General features: G+C 45.5%; 1 protein-coding gene across 10 annotated transcripts in view; it reads left to right on the plus strand.

Moving 5' to 3' along the window:
- PTPRT (protein tyrosine phosphatase receptor type T) overlaps nucleotides 1-27,322 on the plus strand; it is a 1,205,819-nt gene that overhangs the window by 112,511 nt on the left and 1,065,986 nt on the right. For 8 of the 10 annotated variants that reach the window (XM_077168210.1, XM_077168218.1, XM_077168212.1 and 5 more), the window contains exon 1: nucleotides 10,452-10,665. The exons of 1 other annotated variant lie outside the window; for it this stretch is intronic. The gene's annotated coding sequence lies outside the window, so the exon portion shown is untranslated. Of the gene's footprint in view, nucleotides 1-10,451; nucleotides 10,666-11,610; nucleotides 11,739-27,322 lie in introns of those variants that run through there. One more of the 10 variants, XM_077168229.1, reaches the window with a different exon arrangement.

The following is a 27,322-nucleotide window of genomic DNA, read 5'->3' on the forward strand; positions in this document are numbered from 1 at the left end:
GCCTCTACCCTGTCCTCAAGCAACCCTCCACCAGTGCTTGGCGGGAGTGGGTGTTTTAATGCCTTGGCACCCTCACCCCTTGGTGGCATACCTGAGGTCATGCTGCACCCCGGTCCCAGAGTGCCCAGCAGGCTGGGCTTCAGTGGCCCATGTGTTTTCTTGCTCCACCAAAAACCCCGTAAGGCTTCTTTCCTTTCCCTATCTCACTTCCCTTCTCCCTTTCTAGTGTTTCCTGGAATCACTTTCCAAATAAACTATTTGTCCTCTAATCCTTGTCTCAGGAACTGCCTCCAGGGCAACCCAGATGAAGACAAATGCTGATAAAAATAGCAGCACAGTAATTAGTGCTGATATTTATTGAACAGTTACTGTGTCCCAGGTGTTGTGCTAAAGCTGTTTCGATGGATTTGGTCATGCACTGTTCACTACAGACCTAGAAGGTAGGTATTACTATTACTGTTCTATAGGCGAGGGAATTGAGGAAGTGACTTGTCGGAGGCCACACAGCTTAGTCACATCATTGGGAGATCCAGTGTTCCTCTTCCAGCGCTCTTCCCAACTGGCTGCCCTTTGCTACCCAAGCTGTCCTTGGTAAGCACTGGGATTGCCATGGGATGGAACTGTTTCAGGGGGTGCTCATGCCCCTGGGGGTTCCTCGCAGCTTTGACTGCCCAGGCCCTGTAATTGGGTCTTGCTATATGGTATGGGGTCATAAGGAGCTTTAGTGGGACACGACAGGCTGGGGCAGAGGAAATGTTAAGCAACTACCATTGAGTCAATCCTGCTTTGAACTGGACTGGAAGCCAGATGCTCATTGTTGATGAATATGGCTTTAAAGACCTTCTCTGTGCCGATGACTTCCAGTTTTTATGTCCAGTGCAGAACTCTCTCCAGGCCTCCTCCTCCAGTGTCCAACAACTCAACAGCCTCACTTGTAGGCCTGCCATCATCTCACGTTCAACGTGTCCAAAATTGAACTGTTGAACTTCCAGACCTGCTCTGCCCTCCTCCTTCCCCACTTCAGATGACAGCAGCTCTAGAATTTAGTCGTTCAGGCCCAGTTGCTTGAGTCTTTCTGTCTTTTTCTCCTTCCCTCACAGTCCATGTTTCGTCCATCAGCAAGTACGCGGTGTATCTTCAGAATACAGCCAGAATCCCTCCACTCTTAACATCTCCATGATTACTGTTTAAACCAAGCTACCTCCTTCTTCCCTGGGATTATTATGAGGACTTTCCTGCTGCTGTCTTTATAGAATCTGCTCTCAAGGTGGCAGCCAGAGTGATTCATTTGGATTGAGAAGTAGATTGCACCCTTCCCTGCCCTGATCCCTCCTGAAGCTCTCTGTCTCCCTCAGAGTAGACCCCAGTCCTTCCTTGTAAGAGCCCAGAAGTCTTGACCTTTTGGAGCTCACTGCCCTCTCCCCTCCCCATTCTCCAGCCCCCCCAGGCCCCTTGTTGTTTCCTGAATACCTCAGGCATGTGCCTGCCTCAGGGCCTTTACTCTATCTGTTCTCTCTGCCTGGAAGATCCTTTACCCAAATAACTGCTCGGGTAACTTCCTCACCTCCCCGGGGTTGGAAAGTGTACTTCTCGATAATGTGACCATTTTATCATCCAAATCTGTACTTTTGAGGGGATAAGACAGCACGAAAAGTAACTAATGAGCACGGATCGGTCTACAATTGGAATAAAGCAGGATTGAGGTCCTGGCCAAATCAGTGAGCTCTCCCAGTGCCCTCATAGAGCACCGCAAAGGGCCTGCTCCCCCGCCCAACCTGCTGCTGTGGGTGAGCTAACAAGGGGTAGGCCTCTACTCGCTTCTCTTTTCCATGGCACTTTCCACTTATACAATGCACTTTAATATATTTCTTGTTTATTGTCTCTTTCCATTCCATACTCCCAGTAAATGTAATGCCGGGAAGGAAGGGATTTTTGTCTTTTTTATTGTTGCGTCCCAATAACGTAGAACATTGCCTAGCATACAGCAGGCATTCAGTCCATAGGTGTCGAACGAATGAAGTGGGGAGACTCTGGATAAGTGATTCATTCCATCCGGCTGCCGCTTCCGTATTTAATCCCGGCCAAGGGTCTGAGCAGTGCGGGGATGTTCCCCTCCTCTGACCCCCATCGCATTCCAAGAGAGACAGGGGGCCCTCATGGGTGCTGTTCCCTAACCACCCGGAGACACCAGGTTGGATGGTCAGAGAGGACTAGGGAGGGCCTGACGAGACCCTGCCATCCTTGGAATGTAAAGAATGTGTGTGCTTTAATTCTGCCACCCCCACTCAAGCTGGCATTGGGCTTGAGCCCAGCATGGACTCACATTCTCTGTTGTGTAGGCCACGCAGGGATTTGCAAGATGGTTGGGTGGGGACATGTTCTGGAACCATGGAGCAGCACAACCTTGGAAGAAGACTTTGTTCTGACTCAGGTTTTTATCACACAATGCCAGGTAGTCATCCCCTGAGTCTCTCTCAGTCCCTCCCACTCACCCATCCATCTGTCTGTCCACCCAGCTCTGCGTCCATCTATCATTTGAGCTTCTTGAGCTCAGAGCCCTGATTCCAGTCTTGTTCTGGACTGAGAAACTTCCTGGGAAACTACAGGGAGTCATCTCCCTTACCTGGGTCTTGATTTCCTCATCTGTACCTGCATGCTGCTAAGGGCCACCCCCTGCCCTGCCACACCTCATTCTCTGGTGCTGTGACTGCAGGGATTCCTGCCCCAGGTCAGCCAAGCGTGTTTCCTTGCTCTGCACTTCTGTCTGTGGGGCTGGCCAGGAAACGACACCATTTTTCTTCCCCAACACTGGAGCAATTAGAGAAGCCCCTGAAAGGTTGTGCCCACTCTGCCTGTGTCTTCCAAGGCCTCAGTGACATCCAGTGTCACTTGGGGGTGGCATGGACAGTGTGTCCAGGAGTCCAGATAAAATGACGATCAGCTTTTAAAGTGGCCATGAGGAGGACTTCTGAGAACTTCAGGAATATTTATTTTTTTGTAAAGAGAGGAGCTGGAGAAGTGTCTCGACTGTCTCCACAAACATGGAAGAGTTTTGTGCTGAGGGCTCAGGTTCCTGATTTCTGAAAAGTGAGAAATAAACTTAAATTCTTTAAGGAGTTAAACTAGTTTTTGAAAAATCCCTCTCCTGTAGGAGAGTGTCAATGGCTTCAACCTGTTTGGTATTTCCATCCACCGAAACCTAAGACTGTAGAAGCAGTGGGGCTTCTCACCTGAAAGGAACTTGCTGCCATTTTGTTTCTTGGGGAAGGGTAAAGGGCTGTCTCTGGAAGCTTCGCCACAAGCCGGCTGATTCTGGGAGGCTGGCTTAGCTCCCTCCCTCGTCCAGGCTGTGAGCAGTGTGAATGAATATGATTTACTCATCCCGTTGTCCTTTCTAAGCTGAGGTTGTTGACAGCCCACCTGGAAATTCAACCCCAATTGACGGGCTGTCAGTCAATTACACTGACTGATGTGATCTTCTTATGTGTCCCTCCCCCCTAAACAGAACCGAATACCCAGAGGTACTGTGACATGTGACTTTTATTGAGATTTTCATGGGGGCCACATTGTTTGAATTTCACTTCTACTTTATTGAGGGCATAGAATGGGCAGATGCATTTATTTTTAAGCCTCTCTCATTTTTTTCATTTTCACCATTCATTAATGCATGTGTCATACATGTTAGATATGGACAGCACAAAGTTAGACAGGTTAAATAAGATGCCTCAAAATTTTGTGGCCTTGAATAAGAGGCAGGTGGGAGATAACTGCAACAGTGGTGCAAGTCGTCACACTAAGGGGTTCTCCAGGTGCAGAGGTGACATCAATGAGGAGGAATCAGTCATCTCTGCTGGGGGTGGGGTGAGGCAGGGGGTCTGGGTCTTGAAGTAGGAATAGGAGCTGGTCATTGTGAAAGGCAAGGGAATTAGAGGCAGAGGGAACTCAACCAAGATACAGGCTTGTGCGTTAGCACAGGAAGTTCAGGGAGCTCTTTTTGAGCAGGTGAGGCTGGCAAGAGCACGGGAGGGGGATGTGTGGGGCCTGCTCACCCAGGGCCTTACTTCTGGGTGGTGCCCAGGAGTTCGAGGCAGTGGGGAGCCTCTGACAGGTTCTTAGTAGGGGAGTGACATAATTCGCTTAACTGCTTAGAATAATTCCTCTCATGGCTGTCAGTAGCTGTGTGTGTGTGTGTGTGTGTGTGTGTGTGTGTGTGTGTGCATGTGCGTGCGTGTGATAATCTGATGCTGGAGAAGGAAGTCTAGGATATCTTCCTAAAATCCTTAGTGTTAGATGTGGATGGTAATGGGAGCTCTTTCTGCTGGTGCCTGCAGCGTTAATTGTCCCTTTCCCTCCAACCCTCCCAGCCTTTGTGATTGGCTTAGTCCTAGGTCCTTCATTTATTTATTTAAAAAATATTTTTATTAAGAAATATTCACATACGTATAGTCTAACAATATCATACAATCAGTGGCTCACAATATCATCACATAGTTGTGTATTCATCACCATGATCATTTTTAGAACATTTGCATCACTCTAGAAAAATAAATAAAAAGAAAAAAGAAAAAACTCATACATCCCATACCACTTACCCCTCCTTCTCATTGACCACTAGTCAATGACATAATAAATCTACCCAATTTATTTGACCCTTTATCCCCCTAATATTTATTTGTAAATAATCTTAATGTTTTGCTGATCTGTTCATATCCTGGATAAAAGGAGCAACAGACACAAGGTTTTCACAATCACATGGTCACATTGTAAAAGCTATATAGTTGTACAGTTTTCTTCAAGAATTAAGGCTACTGAAACATAGTTCAACAGTTTCAACTACTTCCCTCCAGCCACTCCAATACACTATAACTAAAAAGAGTTATCTATGTTAATGCATAAGAATAACCTCCAGGATAACCTCACAACTCTGAAATCTCTCAGCCACTGAGACTATTTTGTCCCATTTCTCTCTTCTCCCTTTTGGTCAAGATGGCTTTCTCAATCCATGATGCTGGGCCCTGGCTCATCCTAGGAGTTCTGTCCCACATTGCCAGAGAGATTTATACCCCAGGAGTCATGTCCCACGTAGGCAGGAGGGCAGTGAGCTCACCTGCTGAGATGGCTTAGAGAGACAGGCACATCTGAGCAATGAAAGAGGTTTTCTGGGGATGACTCAGACATAATTATCAGTAGGCTTAACTTCTCCTTTGCAAGTCCTGGGTACTTGAACAATTAGGTTATGCATTCCCTTGGGCACAGGGATTGGTGAATAAATGGGCATGTGACCCTATGGGGGCCAATTAGGAGACCAAGGGGAAGCCAGTTTTCCCTCTCCTGCTGGCTGCCATGTGCAAATGTGAGTTCTGGAACCACAGTGCTCATTTGATCAGCACAAGGGGGTCAGCCTGAGGATGGAGCTGACCCATAGAAGGCAGAATAAAGAGATGGGAAGAAACCAGTTTGTTAATCTTGGAAGCTCAAGACCTTTAGACCTTCCAGGACAGTGTGCCAGTAAATTTTTCAATATTTAAGTTAGTTCGAGTTGCAGTTTCCATTACTTACAGCCCAAATCACCCTCCTTGGCACACCCAGATGGAAAGTGTTTCACCTGGGGAGAAGGGACCAAGGAAGGAACTTTGGAGAAATGCATATTAAGGGTTTGCTGGAAGAGGCCAAGCTGCAGGATGAAGCTTGTGAAAGATGGTACCCAGAAGCCATGGTCTGGTGGAAGACGGTCCAAGAAGTAACCATTTTTCTAGTGGCTAAGGACTTTCATTTCAGTACCGCAAGAGTAATCTCAGGCCATTTGACTCTGCTGTAGCTTCTCAAAATGTGTTCGTTTGTATTTGTTTTATTGTCTTTTGTTTGATAGTGTTTGTTTTTACTACCATGTTTTTATCTTCTGGGTAGAGAAGTAATCTTTCTACAGACACGTGCACTTGCATCCATACTTTTTTGTTTGGAAAAAAGATAAATAAAAAATGCAATTCACCCTAACGCCATCAATTTATTTACCCAGATTATGTAAGATGCAAAGTGAAAATTTCTATTGCCTTAGCCCACTGGATTTTTAACTTCATACCATGCAGGGCTAATTATTATTTTCCTTTGGTATATATCCTTTCTGACTTTTTCCCATCGGTATATAGACAGAACTACATGCAAAACCACATGTGTATTTTTTTTCTTTAACAAAATTCCAATTATATGTATTGGTCTCAAGATACTTAGCTCGGTACATCCTAGAAGGATGATTCTTTCTACATGTGTCTTCAACATGCCCTTGTACCAGTGTTTCTGCTGCTACATATCTGATGATAACCTACTGTCCCCATGCATTTTGCGTGTGCTTATGTGTTTGCCACTGGGTGAATGTCCCTACTTTGTCTTAGGGAATGGAGGTGTCTGGATTTAAACAATTATGAGCCTCATCTTGAATACTCTTGGCCAGTACACACTAGCATAAGAGGGAAACAGGGAGTAGATAAAACCTGGTTGAAGGGTGAAAGTGGGGAACAAGTGAGTGAAAACATCAGCAAAATGTTTAAGTAATGCAATCTCCATTGCAGGTTCTGGAATTGAATGCCAGGTGTGGAATGTTAAATGGGACATTTTCAGAGCTTGGGAGGAGTGTGATCTATAGTATGCAATTAGGAGGCTGAGGAGAGTGCCTTTTTTAATATCTTCTACTTGTCACTTGTGCAGATTTGAATTCAAATATGATTTTTGAGGTTACAAGGGTAATTAATTGTATATTCTCTTCCAGGAAATATCATTTACCTGAGTAACATCCTCTAAATTGACAGATCCAGAGAAAGAGTGGGTAAAGGGAAATACGAGGTGTCATGAATTCTTCCACTTAACAGATGTTTATTAAGGTGCCTACTATGTGCTGGGACCTTGCTGATCGTATTGAGGTTATGGAGCATGGGGGGTACCTCGTCTAAATTAGGGGGCCCAAGAAGGCCAAAGTATGGGCCATGCCGCACTGGAATAGAGCTGTGGGTCTTGGACCAGGACAAAAGGTCTGACTTGGCCCCTTCAATGGGTAGAATTAATTAATGTGTCTTATTTTTCTTGTATAGCTGAAGATTATTTTTCTTTTAAACAACTAATATAAGCCCATTTAAAGAAATAAAGAAACTAGAGAAAAATAGTTGCAAAAGTAAGGGTACATATGTGAGGTTTGTGCATCAGTTCTGGATTCAGTTCCCAGTACTCAGATTAGTTACTTCAACTTTTTGAGCTGTGGGTTCTCATCAGGATAGTTTGTTTTCTTGTAATCCTCCTATCTCATGGAGGTTATGTCATCTTTTGCCCCATTGAGGAGGCCAAGATTAGATACGTATTCTTGAATAGTTTTGTGGGAGACTCTTTAGGACTTCTCAGGCAAACTATGGTCTGTCTAGTCCCTTCTTAAAGATGAGGTTAAACATGAAGGTAGACCACGCTTGCTTTCATCTGGCGGAAGGCAGGATTTCCACCGTGCATGTGCTGTAGTTGTATTCTAGTGTTCTCTAATTTCTGGCCATGGCTCCCAGCTCTCCTTCTCTTCCTGCTGCTGAATGAGTTTCAGGCATTTGTAGACCCTGCAGGGCCATGACAGCGGTTATAATCATGGCTTCTGGGAAGAGCAGAGCTGGCCCCACAAATAGGAGGCCTCAGGAAATCAGATGGGGCATTGGTTGGCAGTGCAGAACACAGTCCTATATTGGTCATGTCAGGGTGGTCTAGAGATCCACTTACAAGTTCACAGTGGAGGACAGTCTTCAGGAGGTGGCCAGCTGGAGGATAACACTCCTCAGCTCCAGCCATTTGTTGCCACGTGGGATCTCGGGCCCAGTATTATCCATGCTTCCTGTTTTCAAGGGAGTTTAGAGATCCAAAATTTTATAGGAAATTACTCGATTTTAAATGTTGGTCAAGTTTATTGTGTGGCTCCAAGAGAACTGAACTAGTGGATCACTGGTTAGATTAGAATGACCTATCTATTTGTTTGTAAATGTTACAGTTTAGGATTCTGTCTTCTTCTCTGCATCTATTCATTCCTTTCTTGGCAGAGCCCCTGAAACCTGCACAACCTCCCTCTTTGAGTGGGCCCAGGCTGTCATTTTACCTCTGAAGGTGTGAGACCATGAGCCAGTGAGTGTTAAGGTGATGTGGGATATGGCAGCCTTGGGGTGATCTCTGACCTTGGAAATAGGACTGCAACAGCGGCAGATACAGACCGTGATTTATACTGCTGCAGCAGGAACCACCTACCCCTCAAAGCACTTCTGCATACCCAAGACTGTACCAGGTTCTTTCTAGTACGTTCTCTCACTGAAGCCTCACAATGGCACAGCGGGTGAGCTGGCCTTGCCTCCACGTTACAGAAGCTCTGAGAGGCCCAGCCCTGGGCTCGGGGCGTACTGCTGGTAAGGGCAGAGCCCAGCTACCTGGTCTGCCATCCCCATTTCAGAACAGGCAGTTTTCCACTGGTTCATGCAGTCGTTCCTTCTCTCTGCCCCAGACCATTCTAAACCCTCCCTGACTGAGTCTTGCACATCGAGGGTCCTTTCTGTTTACCTTTCTTCATAATGCTAATGTTTGCTTGGCTTTCCGCCAATGGGTAGAATTAGCCTGGCAGAGGCTGTTTTTCAAGGCATGAAATGAGCCTTTTTAAACCTGAAGTTTCACGACCCAGTTTATTTTGTTGAAATACAAAAGAAAGGCAAACATTTACTAATTTTTATTTTATTAAAATGTAATGCATTGCGGCATATTTTCTAGAAATGATAAATCGTTTTCTTCACAAAAGGTTCTTGGGGAGAAAGAAAAGTACCACATTTAAAAATTATATACTATTCTATAATTGCACAAATCAGATATGTGCATTATTTGTAATTATGTTGGTAATAAATGTAATTACATGAGAAAACAATGAAAGCAAACTGCATTCCAAGAGAACATGAATCAAGATTTTGTTTTTCTTTTCCCCAGTTCCTCTTCAGCATTAATTTGTCTCATAGAAGTAGGAATATCACACAGACATTTAAAAAAAAATTCCCTGACCTACCTCAGGCTCTTTAAAGATTTTCGAGCAGATGAAACTGATGTTTTGCAATCTCGGAGGTGAGAGTGAAACTCATCTTATTTCTTCACTTCTGCTGCCTTATTTTCTTGCCTATAAAAAAGTAGCAGACAGTACATTTTTAAGGCTTGCTAACTCTGTACCTGAGCCTCTGGAGTGGTTCTGCTACGGGTAATTTCTTTCTGAAAAAAAAAAAAACCAAAACAAAACAAAAAAACCAATCCACATATTCTTTATTCTTCCTACCAAAATAACTGGGCAGGCTTTGGAGGTAATGTGCAATGAACCACTGGCTGGGAACACACATCCTTTTAAGAAACTGAGGGGTGGTGTGGAACATAATTTTTATCTTTAATCTCAGAGATTTCTCAGTGAGTCATCATTCATCAGAAGTTTATGGGGCACCTGCTGTGTGCATTTGCTGTGCTGGCCACTGGGGTTACGGGGGATGTTCAGTGGAGATAGAGTCTGGTTTGACAGGTGAGAGATGCATAAACAGATAAGACAAGGTATGGAAAGAACTGAGAGGACCACTTGACAAGAACCCTGGGAGTCCAAAGAAGAGTCTGAGGAACCCAGGAAGCCTCCCAGTTTGGTGACATGTTTGGAAGGAATGGGTAGATTTTATCAACACGGATTCCTCTTGTGCCAGAGATGGGGTGGGGGTTGGTAAGGACATAGTTCAGGGCTGATGGATGTGCTAGGGTGGTGGAGGGTGGGACTGAGGCATAATCGGAAACTGTGAGCTTCCTGGAGTTGGGAGTGAAGGTTGGTGTGAAGATGTACCGGGAGGTGGAGCTCATGGGGGCAGACCATACCTGCCAACCCGAGAGGCAAGGAAACATCACTGAGAAGCTCTGAGATTGAGCTCATGAACTTTATGATGTCTTCTCTGCACCTACCACAGAGCCAGTCCTTTGCTTGAAGGGAACTTCTGTGGACTTAAGCTAGTCTTGGGTTATAGAGTTATTCATGATGCTTCGCTCCATAGAAGGAACATCATTGGGCCAGATGGTGTGTGCGTTTGTGCTAGGGTGAGAGTGCTGAGTTTGTGGCTGGCTTTGACCTAGAGCAGAGTCTCCCACCATCCCAAGGCCCCCAGGAAGTCTGTCCACAGACAGGGGCGGATGGTGCTGTTCTTGGGGCGCATCTTTTGTAGACAACCAGCAGCTTCGGGCTTTGTGGTCCCATGATGGAGGAGACTCTTGGGAATATATACAGAAACGTAATTCAAAGTTGCCTTTGTTTCCTGCTCCTCCTCACTCCTACTTTTCATCAGATTCCCATATATTGACTTAAAAGATTGGCTGAAAAGAGTTGTGAGGTATGTTATTGAATCATACCTCTGCCGGTCAAAATGTAAATATCACTTGATTCCTTTGTGTGCTCAGCAAACATTTATGGAGCTGGTTCCAGACTGTGCCCGGGTCCCATCTCTGCCGTCAAGAGGCCCACAGTCTCGAGGGGGAGGTAGACGAACTGTGAGGATTTCTGGCTGAGGGGATGCGTGGGCTAATAATAATAACAGTGATGATGATGATGACATTTGCTGAATTTCTATTGTGTGATGGGTATCCTCATGCCCGTTTTATGAGGTGAGTATGGTTTTCCATTTCGCTGGTGAAGAAATGGAGGCAGGGAAGTTTTCTAGTAAGAGGAGGAACTGAAGTCAGACCCAAGAGGTCTGTCTCTGAAGCCTTTAAATGGCGCTGAGCTGGCTGGGCACAGAGTGGGGGGCACCCAGACAGGCTTCTTAGAGTGGCTGCCCCTTGGGTGGTCCTGAAGGAGAATGTGAGGTGTCGGAAAAGGTGCAGACAGAGTGTGACTGACAGAGCCTGGGACGAGGGAAATGTCATGTCCAGGGATGAAAAGATTTGTTATCATGGGTACTTCTGGAGGATGAGAATGAGAGAGAGGGACTCAGAGAGGTGCGGGGGCCCACCTGGGAGGTCTTGGGTGCTGGGCGAGAATGCTCTGTCTTCTTCTAGGGGCTAGACCCAAGCCAGCCCTGCTGACAGCTGAGGGCTGCTCCGAGGTCCTGGTTAGAATCACCTGGGCAGCAGGGGCAGCTCCAGGTTTTGTGGGTCTTGAAGTATACACTTAATTTTGGGGGCTCTCTCTCTCTCTGTTTTTTTTTTTTGGTATCTCAGAATTTAGAAATAACAGTTACAACTCCTGAATATATGTGACGGCTGTAGGAGCTGACTATCTAGGACCCTTTACAACAGGCCCCAACCTGATAACCCCTACTCTCAACTTCAGTTCTCAGAGTTTGTGTATTAAAGTTCATCCGCATAATGAGGCATGATAATATTTATCTTTTTGTTTCTGACATTTCATTCAACAGACTGTTCTAGTTGCATGCCTCACAACTTCATTCCTTCTTGTGACTGCTCAGTAGTCTGTTGTGTGCAAACACCATAGTTCCCTTTCCATTCCCCGGTTGTCATATTCTTAGGTCGCCTGCATCCATCGTGAATCATATACACTGTCGCCAGAAACACCAGTGTGCAAGTGTCCATTCATGTCTCCACTCTCAGTTCCTCCAGGGATATACTGAGCAAGAGGGGTTTCGGGATCACATGGCAACCCCACCCCAGCCTCCTGTGACCACCATATTGCCCTGCACGGGGCTGCACCTCTCAGCTTTCCTACAGACAGTGAATAGGTACGTCTCTCTCTCCACGTTTTCTCTAGCACTTTTGCCTCTCTGTTCATTTTTAAACAGTTTTATTCGCACATCATACCATTTTAGGTACTCTCTTAACAACAAAAAAATACAACATTTCAAATACAGAAATCAGGTACTGTACCCTATGACTTGAATTTCCTTAGTGTCACATTAAATCCACCCTGGACAATCTTTTTCATCGACATTACACTTATTTCTGCATCACTGCAGGAAAACAATGGTTCGTGTGTGTGTGTGTGTGTTTTGTCAGGAACTGAGAAGTCTTTATTTTGTCGTGCCATCCACCAATGTTGGAAAGTGGCCTAACCACAATTTCTCTTCTGTTGTCTTCTGGGACCAGCTAACTGTGGTTACTCTGAACTTGGAATCTCTTATGCATGCATATATAGCATCCTTCTAGATATGTATTTTTTCTTTGAATATGGTGTTGAGATGGTTGATACTCAGGACATAATTTCCAGACAGTTCCTGCCTTGCTGAATTTCAGTTTGTATGTCTTTTGTTAAATATTTGGCTTAGCTGGGTCTGGTTGGCCTATTATGTTAGCTCAAAGTGATATATTGTTTCAGTGTCATCCATTCAATACAGAGAGGTAATATTTGGTGTGTCAGTGGGGATTATGTTGTAATCTCAAGAAAAATATAGGAAGTTGGGCAGGAAGAAAAAAATCCAGGGAGAAGAACCAAGTAGTTATTAAAATAGACTTTTCTAATATATGTTCATTTGCTGAGAGTTATATCCACAACTTCATTTCTCATCAAAAAGTCTCAAAGAACCAATTTCCAGTAGTTCTTATCCTTCCTTGCAGCTGAATATTTGGGGGTATTTTAAAGTGATATCATAAAATAGATTGGAAATGAAGTCCTATAAATGATCTTTAATCAACAGGCTCTGTTGCTTTATGGAACAGAAAACAGTGAACAAAAGACTATGATTTTAATTCAAGGAAAGAGAGCTATTTATTTTAAGTATTTCTGTAGAATGGCAGAAGTAATTTATTCAGTTATAATTAGACACATTGTAAAATGGACCATTGTGAAGTGAGTGATTCTTGCTGGCTTAGGAGAGGTGGAGAAGGCTCTTTTTCTGCAGGATCCTTTGCTATTTCACCGCAGATCCTGGTTAATCTGTGAGTCAGGGCAGAACCAGAGAAAAATGGGACCTGCAACTTCTCCTCTTCCCCTTTTCATCCTGAAAATGGGTTTTTCTTCCTTCTGTTTTGAGAAGAAACTCCTGCAGTAACATTTAAATTGGGGAATTACTCAGGTACGAATGGAGACGCGGTTTAAAAGTAGGCAATGGAAAAAAGGCTCAAGGTGTTCAAAGGGAAATTGTGTGTGCAACCACAGCGAACTTATAAAACTTGTGTCATTTGAGGCTGCGTTAATAGGAGTATAGGGAACAGACAGGTGACTGATGGTGGGAAATTCTTTCTTTCCACAAGAATTTATTGATGGTTTCCTAAATGCTAGGGCGAGGGAGACATTGAAGAGCAGCATATACATATTTCCTTGGAGATCAGAGGAAGGTAGATAAATGTAGAGATACTTATGGAATAGCAAAAGAAGCCACGAGAGGAGTTGAGCATTTGTATGCAGGAAGTAGGGGTGGGAATGGCCTGTGCGGTGGCTCAGAGGTGAACCAACATGGCGCTTTGTGAGAAGAAAATGTTCCATGTGCCTGGAGCACAGAGCTGAACGGTGCGCTATAGTGTGAGGAGGAGGCAGATGCTGCAGGGAACTGGAGGCTATGGGGGAGGGGGGTGTAGGATACAGTTGTGACTGTATCCTCAGGGCGAAGGGCAGTCGCTGCTGAGTGTTGCCATCACCTTTGCCTTTTTTCAAAAAACATTTTTATTGAGAAACATCCACACACATAGAGTCCGACTGTGTCACACAATCAGTGGCTCACAATATCATCACATAGTTGTGTATTCATCACCATGATCATTTTTAGAACATTTGCATCACTCCAGAAAAAGAAGTAGAAAGCAAAATGGAAATAACACCTACATCCCATAACTCTTACCCCTCCCTCTCATTGAGCTACAGTATTTCAATCTACCTTATATTTGCCCTTTATCTCCCCCTATTATTTATTTATTTATTTTTATCCCTGTTATTATTTTTTTTACTTATCTGTCCATACCCTGGATAAAAGGAGCATCAGATATAAAGTTTTCACAATCATGCAGTCACATTGTAAAAGCCATGTAGTTATACAGTCTTCTTCAAGAATCAAGGCTACTGGAACACAGCTCAACAGTTTCAGGTACTTCCCTCCAGCCACATCAATACAGTATAAACTAAAAAGGGATATCTATATAATGCATAAGAATAACCTCCAGGATAACCTCTCAACTCTGTTTGAAATCTCTCAGCCACTGACACTTTATTTTGTCTCATTTCTCTCTTCCCCCTTTTGGTCAAGAAAGTCTTCTCAATCCCATGATGCTGGGTCCCGGCTCATCCCTGGGAGTTAGGTCCCACGTTGCCAGGGTGATAAATACCCCCTGGGAGTTATGTCCCATGTAGTGGGGAGGGCAGTTAGTTTACCTGCTGAACTGGCTTACAGAGAGAGAGAGGCCACATCTGAGCAACATAGGAGGTTCTCTGTGGCTGATTCTTAGGCATAATTATTATAGGCTTAGCTTCTCCTTTGTAGGAATAAGCTCCTTAGGGGTGAGCCCCAAGATTGAGGGCTCAGCCTATTGAATTGGTTGTCCCACTGCTTGTATCACCTTTGCCTTTGAAAAATTATTTTGGCTTCTAAGCCAGGAAAGTGGATGGAAGGGGCAAGATGAGTAAGAGAGACAAGACTGGGGTCCTCGTTGAAAGAGCTAATGGTAGCCTCAACTGAAGGCAGGAAACTGGGAATGAAGTGGATCAGGGGACCCTGAGAACCACCCAGGAGGGAGAATCCATGGACAGGTGAGTGTCTTGGTTGTGGAGAGGGGAGAGTTATGGATGATGTCCTGGCATCAACTTAGGAATTGAGTAGAAGCCATCTTCCATTGTGGTGTTTGGGTGTGTGGGGACAAGTTCACAAGTTCAGGTTTGTGTGTGTATGAGTGTGGGCTCCCATGGGACACTGCAGTGGGGCATACAGTAAAAAGTTGAGTATTTTGGTCTGAAGCTTGGAGAAAGCCTGGAACTGTAGATGTTCATGCTATTGGCACCCAGATGGTCATTGATTCCTTTGAGTGGGAAGGGCTGAGGGGTCTGTCCACCATCTACATGGTTACATTGGAGGTACCGTGCCCTATCCTGGGTCCTTGCTGTGTGTAACTGTGGATGGCAGACCCAGAGTTCATAAGTAAGTGTTCTAGCAGGCACAGTCTCATTTGGCAATAAGTAGGACATTTACATGGTTACAAATACCAGAAATGCAATGAATTCCTTTGGAAGGTGGTGAATTTCCTGTTATTGGGTGTATGCAAGCAGAATAAGATGACCACTTGCCCAGGAACCTAGAGACAGCATGAATGTATGAGGTGTGGTTTTCCTTTGAACATCTCTAAATAATGGTCAGCTCTCTTTGCTCTCGTCGATCAGACTGCCAGCTTCAGTGGAGGCACCGGCATCGAAATTGCTCTCTTGAAGCCCTGCTGTCTGTCTTTACCACCTTCCTAATCCTCTAGGCTTCTCTGGACCTAGTGTCCACTCTCTCCTTCTTGGAGCCCGGGTCCCCTTCCCCTCTGACCCTACATCCAACCCAACATCTGGATAAATTCAACCCTCTGTTTTCTTTCCTGGTTTATCAGATGTGGATGCTGCTGGAGGGAAATCCCTCAAACTTTAACCATGGGAATGCATGGTGCCTGGAAATGCACGGGGCCCGGCCTCATTTGGACTGTGGGTTGGCTTGGCATCTTGCCCTTGTCCCCTCCTTTGTCAGTTTTTTCCTAGCGTCTGCTGGGAAAACCTTCTCTAGTGTCCTGCTTTCCGCCTCCTTCTCCATGCCTGAGAGGTGTTTCCCTTCCTTGCCAGTGAAATTATCAGTCATCAGAAGGGAGCCCCTTCTACAACCTGCCTCCAGCACCCTGGGCCGCCGGCAACCAAAGCCCCCTTCTCCTCTGTGCCTTCGGCTGTCCGGGGCAGGGTGCCCCCCTGTTCTCCTGAAACTGCAGCAGCATCTTCTCTGCTCTCACGCTGGGCCTGGCATGTGCTAGGCACTTGGCAGGGTTTTGGTGAATGAATGAGTGAATACATGAATGTGTAAGTGTTAGATTTTATTCAAGTGCCGAGTTAGCAACGCTGTGAGCCCTTTAGGCAGATAAAGAGCCAGAGCTGAGGTTTAGAGCCAGTGAGCTGTTGAATTTATATTAGTTCAATTTGCTGAGGACTCTGAAAAGTTGAAAGGAGGAGGGGGAGGGATAGCAGAAATGGGCTCCACTTGCCTTTGTCTAAGAGTCTTAGGAAGCGTCTTGATGAACAATTGTGGGGGATTATTGAAAATAACTGGGGGTGGAGGGAGGAGGAGGGGAGCCTGCTGATCCCCAGTGCTGAACTTCTTTCAGTGCTCAGCCAGACCCCTGCTCATGGGGGATACGGAGCCTTGGCTCCCTGGGTTTGCGTGCAGCGGCACCCTTCACTCCTGTGCCTCAGTGCACAGACAACTTCATTCCCTATGCCTCAGTTTACTTATTTGTAAAGTGGAGATGACGATACCAACCTCCTGGGGTAATCACTGAGATCATGTGTGTAAAGACAGGCCATGGGGATCATTCATTAGAGGTAGGGGCTTTTTGATGTGGGCGTGATGGAGGTGGCAGGGTGCTGATAGCGGTTGTGAATGAACAGAAAAGCTGCTGGTCAGGAACCATCCTGGAGTGGCACACTCCAACGCTCTTCTCCATATATTCACGTGGAGTCTGGCAAATAATAGGTATTCAGTGAAGTTAGTGAAGTAAGTATGGAGGGAAGGCTAATTATTTCATGCAGGTGGGTTGATGGGTGCAATTTCTGCCCTATTTGGAGAGAGCCAGTGGCTCACCCAAGGTATTCAGCCCCTTAATGGCGCTGTGTATGTTCCCTTGCCTTTCTTTCATCTGGTAGGTCTGTTTTCCTAGCAGACGCAGGCAGGCCTTATGTATGACCTTTGGGCCCCTTCCACAGAGGTCATGGGGGACACACAGTTCAGATCCTGATGGGTTGCAGTCCCAGGCCACACTCGGTTATCTTCCTTACATGCTGGCTTACAGCCGTGGCTTCCTTTCTGTCTCTTGCTCACCTCTGTCATTTTCACGTGCACTTTTCAGGTCCTTTAGAACATTAGACCTGACTCACTCTTTCGAGGTCTTCCCCAGGCAGCACTGGACGCTTCCAGGAGCTGGGGCCTGAGCAAGGAGGGTTCCCTATGAATTCTCCCAGCAGTGCTTTGCCTCTCTCCTGCCACCCCTAATGGCAGCTGAGAGAGGGAGCTCGAAATCACTTGCATTTTAGAACTGAGGTGAGCCGGAGTTTTCTGGTCTCCATTCTTGTGCTCTTTCTTCTGTGCCATGTTTCCTGGAGGGGCGCCTGTCTGGGGCTCGCCCTGTCTGGGGTGGGCACCTGGATACCAACTGGTGGGATATTTGGAGCGATTCTGTGGATTTCCAACCGTTGTCATTGGGGAGTGGGGGGATTGTCTCTAGTGGTTGCTGTATGTGGATCCTGTTTTGAGAAACTGCTCTAGGGGTAGTCAGTGTAATAGTATCATCAACAGCTGCTCTATTTATTGCAAAGCCTTATGCAAACATCTGATGAATTTGTAAACAGTTGTTGTGGTAAATTGTAAAAATGGGCCTCAGCTCTCCCCCTTACCCACATCCATGCTCTTGCGTTGTAACATTGCAGACCCTGCCAAGACGTGGAGCCTGTTTCTCCACGCTTTGAATTTGGGTTTGGCTGTGTGACTTGTTTTGACAAATGGGACAATAGCAAGTGTGACCAGGCTGAGGTTTGAATAGTGCTTGTGCACTGCAGCTTGCTCTTTTGCTGCTCTTGGGAATCCGTGCTGCCTCACCCTGGAAGGAAGCTCAGTTTAGCCTGATGAGTGACGATGGACACACAACCTGGTTGCCTCCTCAATCTGAAGGGTAACCAGCCTCCCCTAGGAGCAGAGCCACCTGGGCAAGAAGCCGCCGTGGCTTCCGGCGCATGACCGAGCTGGGCTGAGCTTAGCAGAAGAGCTGTCTGGCTGAGCCTAGACCAAATTACTGCCCCACAGCATCACAACATAAATAAGTGGTAGTGGTTTTAAGCCACCAAGTTTTGGGGGGTAATTTGTTACACAGCGTAAGGAAACTGACGAGTTAAATTAATGGTCAGTGATTATTATTATTTTTTTAATTAACCAAAAAGATTTTCCGAGGCTGTGAAATATCATCCAGTGTATCAGCTTGACATTCGAACCAAAACCATTCAGAACACACGTGGCTTATCGAGTGTGCATTTCCAGGTTCAGAGCGTCCGTGGCCTGAGCGTGAGACTGAATATGTGGCCTCACCAGACACCAGGATGAGTCGTATCTGAGAATTCATGAACCAAGAAGCAAGAAATTTAGCCAGAAATGTTATCCTGAGCACAGCTCTGGCAGTTGGAAGTAATTGACTGAAAACTATAAACTGCTTGGATTCAGCATTGTAAAAGATAATTTCACACACGGTGGCTCTGTAAGGGTATTAAGTCTCAAAAAAGTAAACTGGATTAAGAAGGCATAGTGAAAATGAAACACTGAATGGGGGCGTTAATAACCTACGAAAGTGTGGATGAAAATGAGGAAAAACGGACTGAAAGAAAAGCAGATGGGATGAAATAGGATGGTCCAATTTAGCTCTAATATTCTACAGCCAGAAGATCTCATCCCATTATATTAAAAACTAAAACAAAAACCTCCCCCACCCCCCCACCCCCCCAGAGATGTGCTCACTCTCTCCTCTCTTCCAAGAAGTTCCACTTCCAAGAAATCTACCTCGTGCGTGTTATGTGTGTTTGTGTTCACGTACAGGAAATGGGTATTCTGGAACATTCTTTGCAGCTTTGCGCATACTTGCAAAAGGCTGTCCATAATATAAATGCCCATATGGTGAAATCCTATTAAAGAGAATAATATCTCTAAGCATTGATGTGGAACAACAGCCAAGATATATTGGTTGAAAAAAGCGAGGTGCCGAACTTTGACTAATAGTTTATTTCTATAACAAAAAGAAACTCACATATTTATATATATATCCATATATATATGTGTACATGTTGACTTATATGCATGTATTAGCTCCAGAGGGTTATGTAAGAAACTGCGGATATTAAATGCCTGGGGGAGGGCTCTTGGAGGGGGTGGTCAGGGTTAGGAGGGAGATTTCATTGTATACTCTTTTGCATTTTTCCCCACTGTATTTCTGGATTATTTCGCAAATTCATTTAGAAGTATGTAAAATACTGCTTCTGTTTACCAAGTCCCCTGAAGGCCCTGTCCTGCAGGGAGCCAGGGGTGCCTGTGGCTGTCGTTGCTCCAGCTCCAGTCCCCAGAGCGGGAGGGGACGGACCCTGCGTGGCAGAGGGCCGGAAGCACTGCCTTTGGGGTCTTATCTCAGTTCCAGGCCTTGAGGGACCCCCTTGGGGGCCTTACAAGTTGGTTTCCTCCTCCGCTGCCTACCTGACCAGAGAATTCGAGGAGTAGGGCGCCTGGCTGTGGCCTGAGTCTGGCGAGACTTGCACTCTCCCCAGGCTGGGCCGCGGGCTTCCCGGGGGTGGGGGTGGGTGCAGCGTTAGGCAGTTGGAATGTTGGGGTCGTGCTGGGAGGTGTGGGCTGCCTGAGGAGTGCGCTCTGGGGTGCTGGGGGTCTGGGTGGCCACGGGGCGGGGCGTTGAGGCCGGCAGGTGCTCCGGGGCCTGTCATTCCACTGGGAAGTGGCCGGGACCAGGATGCCGCCGCCGCCAAGGACTGCGAAAGAGCAGGGGGTGCGGGGGTGCTGGAGCGTGCTTCCGTGCAGGCAAAGACAGGGAAAATAAGGATTTAGAGATAACCGGGCAGGAGAAAGGCGTGAGAAAATGGGCAGATAAGCGGTAGGGAGGGAGCCAGGATTACCGAGGAATTCACAAGGCCCAGCTGAGTTCTTTGGTAGTGTTACTGGCGGAGCAGCACTCCTTGCTGGTGCCACCATGTTATTCTGTCAGATTACGTGGATTTATTTTGGTGGGAGTTGGCAATGGAATTACCAAATACACCGGGCAACTTTGCAACAGCTTCATGGAGACATTGGAGCTATCTGCCAGGAGGGAGAGATTTGGTGAGTACCTGCTCCAAGCCCTGCTCTACAGGTGGGTGAATTTGGGTCCAGAGGGGGTCCGTGGCTCTCCCAGGGTCACACAGGGAGGCACCTGGGGGGCTGGCTCTGGCTTCGGGGCACTGCTCACCGATCTTTGTTCTTGCTTTAGCATGATGATCGCTCTGCGGATGCCTGGCCACGTGTTGACAAACCCTGACGCATGAGAGGAGCGTGGCCGGCTAGTGTAGCCATGAGGGAGTCTGCACCCTGGGCCGGGCGTGTGGCTGGGGTGGGGAAGGCAGGGAGGGAGGAGCTGCCTGGACTAAGCCTTGAAGGCGCAGGGCTCCGAGGACATTGGAGGACTTTTCCTGACCCGAGATTTATCCATGTAATGGCCATGGCCCAGGGTCGTTTATGCAGGACACCTGCCTGTACCCGGTGCTGAGGTCCTCAGGAATTCTGTCTCATTCGGTGCTCTCAGTGGCCCTGTGGGATTGATGCTGGGATTGGTTTGTAAATGAGGAAATGGAGGCTCAGGGAGAATCTATGGCTTGCTCAGGACTGTAGGCTCGTATCTGCCAGGACAGGGGCAGGAGGAGCACAGGTCTGCCTAAGCCCAGAGCTGCCCTGCTGCTCCCACAGGGTGCTGAGCCCTCTCTTCATGGCTGAGTGGAGCGGCCTGCAGGAGCAGCTGGCTCCAGCCCAGCCAGCTGCCTCTGGGCTATGCCTTCCTGAGCGCTGTCCTTGGAGTGGATGATGCCATTGGGCAGGAAGCAGCCTGCTTCAGATCACATGTGTCAGACTTTTCTGGACCCTTGAGTGTGACTTGCATGAGTCGCCCAGCTGTGAAGAGCATGCCACCCTTTCCCGCTCACCCAGCACTCACTGCGGGGTGAGCCCATGGAATTGTCACAGCACTGGCAGGCACAGATTGCTGTCACATAGTTTTATAGCTGGAACCGTGGGCTCAAGGAAATGAAATGATTCGATCCAGGTCACCAGCTGGTGAGGCTGCAGCAGGATGCACAGCCAGCAGCCTGACTTCCGAAACCGGGCTTTTTCTTAGGAAGTGGGGAAGCCTTCTGTCCCGCAGGCCTGGCCTGGGCCTTTTGGCCCTTGCTGAGCTGTGGAGTCCACAGGCTCCTGTGCTGGCATCTGAGTGTCATATTCCAGCCCTGCCTGTGGAGGCCACGCCATCCGGGAACTCGGCTTGTGTGTGTGTGTGTGTATGCATGCACGCGTGCGTGTGCGTGTTGAGGGGACAGCTGAGGTCACTGAAGTGGGGTGGTGCTGCAGCCCTTGTGAAGGGGGAGTCAGGGTAGCTGATGGGAGAGGAGCAGAGAGGCAACGGGGTCTCCCTGTTCCCATCTAGAGCCACTCGCCTTGCTCAGCCGGATCTTGCAGGGCTTCCTCCCTGCAAGGCTTCCTTTCTTGCATGGCTTTTCCTCTCCCTCCTTCCTCGTCTTCTGAATCCTCTAGCGGGGCTGCAGGCAAATTTCCGGAAGCTGTGAGAGAGCGAATATTCTAGACTTGCAGAATCCCTGTCTGCGCGACTCAGCCCCAGCCCTGCCATTGTAGCTGAAAGCAGCTGTGGCCAATGCAGAAACAAACAGGGGTGGGGGGCTGTATTCCAGTATACTTGACCCACAAAAACAGGTGGAGAGGGGATTTGGGGTGCAGGCTGTAATTTGTCAGCTCCTGATCCGGAGAAGGAAAACTGGGCTTTTTGGGGTCGGGGACTTGGTTGCAGTCCCTGTACTGTCCCTCACCCACCGTGTCCCCCTTGACGGGCCCGTTCACCTGTCTGGGCCTCAGTTCCCCCTTCTCTCAAGGAGGAGGTTGGATTAGATCTCTTACGGGTGACTGGAAGACGGTGTGGGATGAGGGGACCCATGTCGGCCAGGAGATGGAGAGAGGGTGGTTAGCAGAGGGCTGGCCTGGTCCAGGATCTGATGTGAGTTCTCGCACCAAACACTGGAGTGAGTTGATCAGAAGACATCTGGGAGGAGCAGCAAAGTGTGCTGTGGGCTGCTGAAGACCTGGGAAAAGTCTTCAAGTAATGCTGGGAGCCTTTGTGGGCAGAATAAGAAAGTCTGCAGCTAGAGGGAACTGAGCAGCAGCTATGGATGTAGATGTTACTTCCGCTGCCTCATGAATTTTAACTCTGGAAATTAATGAGTTTTATTAAGAAGACAATGAAATTGAGCAGGCAGGCAAGGCGTGAGCCCTGAATCTCACCAGGGCTGGGGGTGGGGGTGATGCCTGGGGGTGTTGCGGAGGTGCGGTGTGTATATGTGTATGTGTGCACGCACATGTGTGCATTGTGCGGAGGCAGGGGGCGCGGAGCAGGGGTTTGTACTAACATCTTTGTGAACTCAGCAGAAGAGGGTAAGCGGCATGCTGATGGAATCTGAGGCTGCTGATAACTCAGGCCCAATTGACAGCCACGAAAACACGATTCCCCAGGGAGTCTGAAAGTCAGGAAAGGGGAGAGGAACGTGATTCCGTCCCTCTTTCGGTAATGATTTATTGAGCATCTACTAAGCACCAGGCCTCCTTCCAGGCAGGGACACAGCAGCAAAGGTGGCAGAGTCTTTGTCGTCCTGGGGCCTGCATTTAAGTGAGAAGGAATGAGTGTCAAGGGAGGTGGTTTCACTGGAGGCTGTGGCGGGTGGGAGGGACAGACAGGAAGGGGACTGAGATTTAGGCCAGATAATGCAGCAGGAATCCTAAAACTGGGGACTCTGGCTCACCATTAATGACGTGTGCCAAAGCTAGGCTCGAGTCCCTCAGGTGAGCCAAAGCAACAGGTGATTAAATAGCAAATAATTTAGATTTGGAAAAGCAGCAGAGCAAAACCCCAGCCACCAAGAACCTCAGGGGCACGAGTCTAGCTTAATAGCCGAGTTTGACATCTGGCTTTGGATTTTAGCACCAAAATGATTATTTTAAAAACTTTAACCAGTCTAAATGTTTGCCTGGCAGAGAAAATATCATTTTCTGTTTAGAGAAAAGCCTTTCTAAAATTCATTTCATGGGACTCTGCCTTCTGAAACAGGGGAGATCAAATGGCACTCAAATTCCTCAAGGTCAGGCAGGAAACACACCTGTCGATAAGGTAGATAAAGGGAGCACACACACACACACACACACAGAACTTGCGTGTGTTAATGTGACATTTCCTTAGGGACAGATGAGTTGTCTCTGTCCTTGCACTGAATGGTGCCTGCTTGTTGTGCTTTTGGAGATTTTGTGTTTGCTTTGAATAGTTCTGTTTCCTTCCTGGCTGACAGTACAGTCCCTTTTTCTTTTCTTTTTTTTTTCAGTCCCTTTTTCTTTATTAGTCTTTATTCTGTTTGTTTACATAGAATAAGTAATATATGTTCATGTGGAAGAATTTGAAAACTGCGGTTGAGAACAAGAAAAATATTGCCCTACAGCCTCAGGGACCATTACTAAAAACATTTTGGCTCATACATTTGAGTCTCTCTGTCTCTCTTTTATCAAAATGGGATCAAAGAGTACAGTTTGCCTGGTGACCTGTTGTTTTTTTCCACTTCTTGTCATGAACAGCTGTCAAAATATGTTTTACAGTATTGCTTTGTATGTGCATACATTTTTTAAAATTTATTTTATTTTTAAAAAATTTTATTTATTAAACATATCAACATACAAACACAAACCTTACCATATGATTATTCCATTCTGCATATATAATCAGCAACTCAAAATATCATCACAATAGTTGTATATTCATCATCATGATAATTTCTTAGAACATTTGCATCAATTTAGAAAAAGAAATAAAAAGAAAACAGGAAAAAAAAATCGATACATACTATACCCCTTACCACTCCCTTTCATTGATCACTAGTATTTCAATCTACTAAATTTATTTTAACATTTGTTCCCTGTTATTTATTTATTTTTAATCCATATGTTTTACTCATCTGTCGATAAGGTAGATAAAGGGAGCATCAGACACAAGGTTTTCACAGTCACACAGTCACATTGCGAAAGCTATATCATTATACAATCATCTTCAAGAAACATGGCTACTGGAACACAGCTCTACATTTTCAGGCACTTCCCTCCAGCCTCTCCATTACACCTTAACTAAAAAGGTGATACCTATATTATTCTTAAGAATAACCTCCAGGATAACCTCTCGACTCTGGAATCTCTCAGCCATTGACACACTTTGTCTCATTTTGCTCTTCCCCCTTTTGGTCCAGAAGATTTTCTCAATCCCTTGATGCTGAGTCCCAGCTCATTCTAGGATTTCTGTCCCACGTTGCCAGCAAGGTCCACACCCCTGGGAGTCATGTCCCACTTAGAGAGGGGGAGGGCAGTGAGTTTACTAACGTGCTGGCTGGAGAGAGAGAGAGGCCACATCTGAGCAACAAAAGAGGTTCTCTTGGGGGTGACTCTTAGGCCTAATTTTAAGTATGCTTAGCCTATCCTTTGCAGGGTTAAATTTCATATGAACAAACCCCAAGATTGGGGGCTCAGCCTATTGCTTTGGTTGTCCCCACTGCTTGTGAGAATATGAAGTTGAATTTTCCTCCTTTCTCACCATTCCCCTAAGGGGAATTTACAAATACTTTTTGTTCACTGTTCAAATCACTCTGGAATTTATTGGGCCATCACGCTGGACAAACATCCAAAATCTCATGCCCTACTCACGGTTCCATATACTATGGTGTTCAATTAAGCTGTCCAAATAAGTTATATTAATCAAAATATAAATTTTGTATCAAATAAGCATTTTCTTGCTTTAGTCTCACATGCAAATTTGTTTTAAAATATTAATTACCGTTTGTTTTCATCACCCTGCAGTATTGACATTCTTTTGTTCTTCCTCATGCAAAAACATTCTTAAATTTGTACTTTTAGTAACTGTCATTATACACTCTAGGCATTCCTAGATTATACCATCTCAGTCTTTATTGTCTATCTTTCTTTCTGATTTCATTTGTGCCCCCAGGCCTCCTCCCTCTATCATTCTCACATTCAGCTTCTTTCAGTGTTATAACATTATTGTATTACAGTTAGGTAGTACTGTGCTATCCATTTCTGAATTTTTACAATCAGTCCTGTTGTACAATCTGTATCCCTTCAGCTCCAATTACCCAGTATCTACCCTATTTCTATCTCTTGATGGTCTCTGTTACCAACTGAAGTTTTCCAAGTTCATTCACGAATGTCAGCTCATAGCAGTAAGACCATGCAGTATTTGTCCTTCTGTTTCTTGCCAGTCTCACTCAGCATAACGTCCTTAAGGTCCATCCATGTTATTACATACTTCATAACTTTTTCTGTCTTACAGTTGTGTAATATTCCATCGTATGTATATACCACAGCTTGTTTAGCCACTTGTCTGGTGTTGAACATTTAGGCTGTTTTCATCTCTTGGCAATTGTAAATAATGGTGCTATAAACATTGGTGTACAAATGTCCATTTGTGTCCTTGCCCTCATGTCCTCTGAGTAGAGACCTAGCAATAGTATTGGTGGGTCATATGGCAATTCTTTACTTAGCTGCCTGAGGAACCACCAAACTGCCTTCCACAGTGGTTGTACCATTTGACATTCCCACCAGCAGTGGATAAGTGTGCCTCTTTCTCCACATCCTCTCCAGCATTTGTCATTTTCTGTTTTATTGATAATGGCCATTCTGGTGGGTGTGAAATGATATCTCATTGTGGTTTTGATTTGCATTTCACTAATAGCCATCTTAATAGCTATCCTAATAGCATCTTTTCATGTACCTTTTGGCCATTTGTATTTCCTCTTCTGAGATGTGTTTGTTCATGTCTTTTGTCCATTTTGTAATTGGGTTGTCTGTCTGTCTTGTTGAGTTGAACAATCTCTTCATATATTCTGTATACTGGATGTTTATCTGATTTATCATTTCCAAATATTGTCTCCTATTGTGTAGGTTGTCTTTTTTACTTTCTTGATGAATTTCTTTGATGTACAGAAGTGTTTAATTTTAAGGAGTTCCCATTTCTTTCTTTCTTCAGTGCTTGTGCTTTGGGTATAAGGTCTAGGAAACTGCCTCCTATCATAAGATTTATAAGATATTTCCTTCTAAAAGTTTTATGGTCTTAGATTGAATGTTTAGGTCTTTGATCCATTTTGATTTAATTTTTGTATGGGGTATGAGATATAGATCCTCTTTCAATCTTTTGCATGTGGATATCCAGTTCTCTAGGCACCATTTATTGAAGAGACTGTTTTGTCCCAGGTGAGTTGGCTTGACTGCCTTATCAAAGATCAGTTGTCCATAGATGAGAGGGTCTATATCTGAACACTCTATTTCTGTTCCAATGGTCAATATATCTTTCTTTATACCAGTACCATGCTGTTTTGAGCACTGTTGTTTCGTAATACGCCTTAAAGTCAGGTAGCGTGAGACCTCCGACTTCATTTTTCTTTTTCAGGATACTTTCAGCTATTCAGGGCACCCTGCCCTTCCAGATAAATTTGGTTATTGGTTTTTCTATTTCTGAAAAGTAAGTTTTTGGAATTTTAATTGGTATTGCATTAAATCTGTAAATCAATTTAGGTAGAATTGACACCTTAACTATATTTAGTCTTTCAGTCCATAAACATGGTATGCCTTCCATTTATTTAGGTCTTCTGTGATTTCTTTTAACAATTTCTTATAGTTTTCTTTGTATAGGTCTTTTGTATCCTTAGTTAAATTCACTCTTAAATATTTTATTCTTTTTGTTGCAATTGTAAATGGAATTTTTTTCTTGATTCCCCCCCAGATTGTTCATTACTAGTGTATAGAAACACTACAGATTTTTGAGTGTTGAGGTCTTGTAACCTGCCACTTTGTTCCACTCATTTATTAGCTCTAGCAGTTTTGCTGTGGATTTTTCTGGGTTTTTGACATATAGTATCATATCATCTGCAAACATTGAGAGTTTTGCTTCCTCCTTTCCAATTTTGATGCCTTGTATTTCTTTTTCTTGTCTAATTGCTCTGGCTAGAACTTCTAACACAATGTTGAATGACAGTGGTGATAGTGGACATCTTTGTCTTGTTCCTAATCTTTCAGTTTTTCAGTTTTGGAAAATGGGGAAAGTTTTCAGTTTTTCCCCATTGAGGTTGATGTTAGCTGTAGGTTTTTCATATTCACATATTCCCTTTATCATGTTAAGGAAGTTCCCTTCTATTCCTGCCCTTAGAAGTGTTTTCAACAGGAAAGGATGTTGAATTTTGTCATATGCCTTTTCTGTATCAATCGCAATGATCATTGGTTTTTCTGCTTTGATTTGTTGATATGGTGTATTACAT

Source organism: Tamandua tetradactyla, chromosome 1 (genome assembly GCF_023851605.1).
Source record: "Tamandua tetradactyla isolate mTamTet1 chromosome 1, mTamTet1.pri, whole genome shotgun sequence".
Lineage (NCBI taxonomy): Eukaryota > Metazoa > Chordata > Mammalia > Pilosa > Myrmecophagidae > Tamandua > Tamandua tetradactyla.